Below are 6298 nucleotides of genomic sequence, written 5' to 3' on the forward strand. Positions count from 1 at the left end.
ACGTGAGAGGCCAAAACAGTGAGAGGCCCGCGTACCGCAAAAAAAAAAAAAAAAAAAAAAAATATATATATATATATATATATTCCTGAGAATATAATTTTATTAAACAAATGATTATAATATTAAATTACAGCTTTTTTTAAAAAATTGGGGTATAGCTGCTGTACAATGTTGTGTTAGTTTCTGCTGTACAATGAAGTGAATTAGCTACAAGTATACCTATATCCCCTCCCCCTTGGACCTTCTTTCCACCCCCCACCTCTCCCATCCCCCCTCCATCCCACCCATTTAGGTCATCACAGAGCATGGAGCTGAGCTCCCTGTGCTATACAGCAGGTTCCACTAGCTATCTGCTTTACACATGGCAGTGCACATAGGGCAGTCCCAATCTCCCAATTCCTCCCACACCCCTCTCCCCACTCCCGTGTCCATTCTCTGTGTCTGGGTCTCTATTCCTGCCCTGCAAATAGATTTATCAAAAATATGGAACGCTTCACGAATTTGCATGTCATCCTTGTGCAGGGGCCATGCTAATCTTCTCTGTTTTGTTCCAGTTTTACTATATGTGCTGCCGAAGCTAGCACATAAATTACAGTTTAAGAAAATAATACATTATCACCCTTTGACTTTTTGGTCTAAAAATGTAGGGTTTACAAGAGGGAGTTTTTGTTTTAACTATGCTTCACTTCCAAAAATTCCAAAATTAATGATGAATATTCAACACAAAATGGCATAAAGAGTGTACCATCTTCTCTGGTCTACGAATTGATGGTCTCATCATGTGGTATATTTGCCTTTAAATATGTGACCACAAATCTATCGTGAAGACACTGCCCACTTTTTTTTCCTACTCTTTAACAGTGCCATGTTACTCAACTAGTTATACTACATTGTGACATCTCTGATTATATATAAAGGGCATCTTCATAAACTGGGCGTGTTGTTAGATTTCATATGTCCATAAATTAAGCTTTTTGCTATTGAGCTATTGGACTTTAAATACAAAATTGGTGATGGAAAATTCTCAGAATCTTAAAATATTTTTTTTAAAGTTTTGCTGTGGAAAGTTTAAAATAAACTCAAAAGTAGGGAGAATAATGAAACTAACGTATCCATTACCTAATACTTTATTTTTCTATTGCTGCTGTAAAAAATAATAATAACAAACCTGGTGGTTTAAAACAGCATAGGTCATTATTTTAATAGTTCTAGAGGTCAGAAGTCAGAAATGGATCTCATTGGGTTAAAAATAAGGGCTGTGTTACCTTCCTGGAGACTCTAGGGGAGAATCTGTTTTCTTGTCCTTTAAGTACCAAGAGGCTCCTGCAGCTTCAGGGTGTTAGGTTTCTATCTTCAAAGCCAGCAACATGAGGCCAAGTCTTTTTCATGTTGGTATCTCCCTCGTACTCCCCCTTCTGCTTTCCTTTTACACTTCTAAGGGCCCTTATGATACGCTGACTCACTCCATCTCCTCCCCACTCCTCCCTGCTGCAGGGTCTTCCAGGATAGTTCCCCCATCTCAAGGTCAGTTGATAAGCAAACTTCCACCTGCAACTTTGATTATCCATTGCCATTTAACAAGATAGTCACAGGTTTCAGGGATAAAGATCTAGACCTCTTTGGGGGGATAGGGGTGGTCATTTTTCTGCCTCCTATACCTATTACAATTATCAGTACTTTGCCATTATATCCATCTCCCTTCCCCCAGAGCACACATATCCAAACTTTATGTGTTTGTTTGCTTCAGTTTTATTTTTAAGCAAATCTCAGACTTAACATTGCTCTACAGATAAATAGTTCTGTGTGTATCTAAATAGGTAAGGACATTTGGTTTATACATAACCAAAACAAAATAATACCTTATAAAACAATAATTGTATAATACGATCTAGTACCTGGTCAATTTCAAATGTTTCCTCATTATCTTAAGTGTTTTTGGGGGGCTTCCCTGGTGGCGCAGTGGTTGGGAGTCCGCCTGACGATGCAGGGGACGCGGGTTTGTGCCCCGGTCCGGGAGGATCTGGCGTGCCGCGGAGCGGCTGGGCCCGTGACCCGTGGCCGCTGGGCCTGCGCGTCCGGAGCCTGTGCTCCGCGGCGGGAGACGCCGCAGCAGTGAGTTGCCCGCGTACCGCAAAAAAAAAAAAAAAAAGTGTTTTGGGGGCTTCCCTGGTGGCGCAGTGGTTGAGAGTCGGCCTGCCGATGCAGGGGACACGGGTTCGTGCCCCGGTCCGGGAAGACCCCACATGCCGCGGAGCGGCTGGGCCCGTGAGCCATGGCCGCTGAGCCTGCGCGTCCGGAGCCTGTGCTCTGCAACGGGAGAGGCCACAACAGTGAGAGGCCCGCGTACCGGGAAAAAAAAAAAAAAAAAGTGTTTTCTACAATTGATGATAGAATCATGATCGAAATAAGGTTCACATGTTTTATATGGTTGCTCTGTGTCTTGAATTTCTTTTACTCTATAACCGTTCCCCATCTATATTTTTTTGTTTCATGTCAAGTAATAGTTGATGCTGCTTAATTGTGTACTCCTTAGAATTTCCCAAACTCTGGATTTGGCTGATTGTAGCTTCATAGCATAGTTTAACATGAACCTTTATTCTTCATATTGCCTATAAACTGATAATTAGATTCAGGTGTTTTTTGTTCCTGCTCTGGCCCCCTCCCCCACAATAATATATTATTGTAGTGTGTGTAGTTTATATTGTGTTACATTAGGTAATACATGGTGTGGTTGTCTCAATTTTAGTGCTTTAAAAATAATTATTAGATTCAGGAGTTGTTCAGCCTGGTCTATCTGTTATAAAGTTCCCCATCAACTGTTCACCTAATGACTTCAGCAGCAGTTGATAATAGTTGCCTAGATATTTTGAGACTACCTTTCAGGACCTTCCTCTGTCATCATGTTTAACATTGTTCAGTGTTCTAGGAAAATTAACTTATGTATACTTTCCAGGGATTTAATTAGTGGAAGAAAGGAGGTATATTGGTAACTAACTGTTTGTCTACAGCAATGTAAGGCTCTTAAATTATGTCTCCACTATCTGCCATCTTGACTTTGAGTTTCTTATCCATCACAATTTTGATGATGTGTTTTCAAAGAGAATACAGCAAAGGGACTGATAATCTTTACAGAGATAATATTCCTGATAATATTACAGAGAATGTTGGAATTCCTATATTGTGTATGATGGGAGGTATAGTTAATATTTTGTTTTCTGTGGGCATCTCCACAGAAACTGAATCCAGAGAGATTCTTTAGAAAAATATTACCTTTGTTATTACCATACTATTGGGGGTATAGCTCAGGGGTAGAGCATTTGACTGCAAATATTACCTTTGTTATTACCGTATTATTTAATCTCTCTTTTAAGATACCGTTATCCTTATTTAGAAAAAGATTGGATGACTATGTGCTTTTTTTTTTTTTACTATCTAAAATATTTTAAGGTCTTTCACTATATTGCAGCACAGTTCTAGGCACATACTCTAATTATCTAATTAGTATAAGTACTGTACAAGCAAATTGCATAATTAGGACATATAATTAATAGTTAAGAGATATTATTAATTGGCATCCACAATGTCTGTGCTTATGCTTTACTTTTAGTAACAAGTATAACTTACAAAATAATTTTTATTAATATAAGCGTTTTAAAAGTCTTACATTGTGGACACTGATTTGATGGTGAAAAAATAAAAAGAATGAGCATATTAATCAGTTAGTGACTTTAGTCATGAAAGCTATTTTTCAAACTGCCTCACAAGAGAACAAATTTATTTTATTTTATGAGTACTCTTGAGCAAGAACTCATTAGTGTAATATTTGATCTTGGAAATTTTCAGGAACATGTTATATAATAGTCCCTAGAGTTTACATTGCTATTTCTTATTCTTAATTATAGATACTATAATGTAAGGTCAGTAATCAAATATTTTCAACAAAATCTTTGAAATCTATTTGATAAGTAAATCACTCATTAATAATCAATTCTTCATATAAGGAAAAGAATAAACCCTATAGTTGATCATATATCCTAAACATTCAAAATATACTTTATCCCATGTGCATGTTCATATGTCAGTATTAAGCATGCATGACTAATTTTTATTAATCGTTTAAATGCTCATGTTTAACTTTTAGTGTGCTTCCTATTTGACTATGTATCACACACATCAGAAATATTTTAGAAGTCATATTCCATTCTTCATCAATGTGAAACATCACAGATTCCCTATATCACAACTCACTTAAATACGTACAATACTATATATTTGTCTTGTGATATTTGCTTTGTTTTATCTTTAGCATTCATTGCTACTGATTTATAAATTCTCTAAAGGCCTTCACAACATTGTATTTTTGAGGAATCTTGGTACAGTGCCTAGATCATAATATAGAAGAAAACTTAAGTCGATGTATTAAAACTGAAAATATTCCAAAAAGGCCATTGATTAATAATTTTTTAAATCCAGTATTTTAACATTTATTATTAAATTCCAATTTTGTTACTGAATTAAAACTTCTAGAGTCTCTCTTTCCATATATATCCCCCTGCCTCTAGAGAACACATTCTAAAGAGTGAGTAGGAACTAGGATTCATAATATGCTTAATACCCACCTGCAAAGGTTCAGCTTATATTCTATGACTCGGTTCACTATTCACTTTTACCACCTTAAATTACTCTCACAATATAGCCCCTAATTATTTGCATGCACTTAAAGCCAAGATTGACTATGCTTGCAAAATCATTTATAATATTCTTATTTCCTAAAACATTGAGCCTGAGAACAAATTATTCTTGCTCCCATCCAATTTTGTTTTCTTTCTCCTGTTACCACTATGTAAAATCACCGTGTTCTTTTTCAGTTGTTGTTCTTTTGAAGTAATAATTTAGGAGTTTATTAGCTATAGTCTCTACTCCCAAATCCCTCCACACTTCAACAACCCCATTCCTGCCCAAAAATATTTCTGTGAGAACAGGGATTTTGTCTACCTCATTTATTACCATATCCTCCAGCTCTGAAAATAGTGCTTGGCACAGGAGACATACTAAGTAAACATTTACTCATAGCTTAGTCTTTGAGATTTATGCATATTTAATTTTTTCCTTTTCATTAGTGTTGCATGTATTCTTTTAGATGTAGTGTATCTGGTTCTTCTCACTATTGAGTTATCGTCCAGCTGGCATTATTGATTTCCGTATTTTTCTGTTTGTTCAAGCACACAAGTTTCTGAGCACATTAGTCAGTCAAGACCATCTTCTGAGCTCTTTCTCACCTCTACTGTAACATGTTGTCCTGCTAAAAATGCCAGGCATGCCTGATCATTTGTTCTCTTGAAATTGCTGGTGTAAACTAAGTTAAAATGAGAAATTGAATGTCCTCCCTTGCTCAGTCCTTCATTTTCCTTGTTGAGTCTATCTAAAACTATTTTGAGATGTTGACAACTAATACATAGTTCTATTAAACTCACAATAGATAGTAGTTATGGCATATAAATCTAAAAATTCATGGATAATTTTTTAAACCAGCAAGATTCCTTATCCTAATTTCATTTTGAAGCAATTCTGCTTATCATGAACACTATTTGATTTTTCAGTTCCATTTAAATTCAATAAGGTACATTGCTACTCATTTTCAGAATCCTGGACTGTACTAGAATTAATTTATGGATAGTTTTAACAGCTTTTTTTTTTCACATCTGTAATGAGCTTTTTCTTTTTAATAGTGTCCTCTTCTGTGTATTCCTGACATTATAACTTGATATTTGAAAACCACAAGACTACCAATGCCACCTTATGTTGAACAATATAATATTGCTATTATTCATTTGTGTTTCATGTACAATAATGCCCAACCTAAAGAATGTTACATCACACTAAAGATGACTTTAACTAGGAAAAAAATCATAATAATAATAAAATAGAATTTAGAGGACTATACAGCAGTAAAAGTTGTAAATAAAAGCTATCTGTCTCAATTTGATTTTCAGACTATGATGAATTTTATATCCTCTTTTTACCATTTTCATTTTACAGATTGATAAATTCCTGAAGGGTTTTATTTAGATTTAGCCAAAAGTTGCAGCATATTCCTCAAAATATTTAGGAAATATAAGTATTTCCCTTAGGACAGCACTTTTATTTTTCTTCCTTCTATTTTTCCTCTTCAGGGAAAATAAAATTTAAATAACATATAATCTTGTCATATTTTATGGACATATTAACTGATCAAGGAGTGCAATAAGAGGGATTCTATTGGACATATAGGTCATTTTCAGGAAGAGATTAATTTTTA

At 35.4% G+C, this 6298-nt stretch overlaps 1 non-coding gene across 1 annotated transcript; it reads right to left on the reverse strand.

Moving 5' to 3' along the window:
- Window positions 1-477: 477 nt before the first annotated feature.
- LOC136121815 (U6 spliceosomal RNA) lies at window positions 478-584 on the reverse strand. Its single transcript, XR_010655817.1, has one exon. It is a non-coding gene; the product is annotated as a U6 spliceosomal RNA (small nuclear RNA).
- Window positions 585-6298: the final 5714 nt, after the last annotated feature.

Source organism: Phocoena phocoena, chromosome 3, assembly GCF_963924675.1.
Source record: "Phocoena phocoena chromosome 3, mPhoPho1.1, whole genome shotgun sequence".
NCBI classification, from domain to species: Eukaryota; Metazoa; Chordata; class Mammalia; order Artiodactyla; family Phocoenidae; genus Phocoena; species Phocoena phocoena.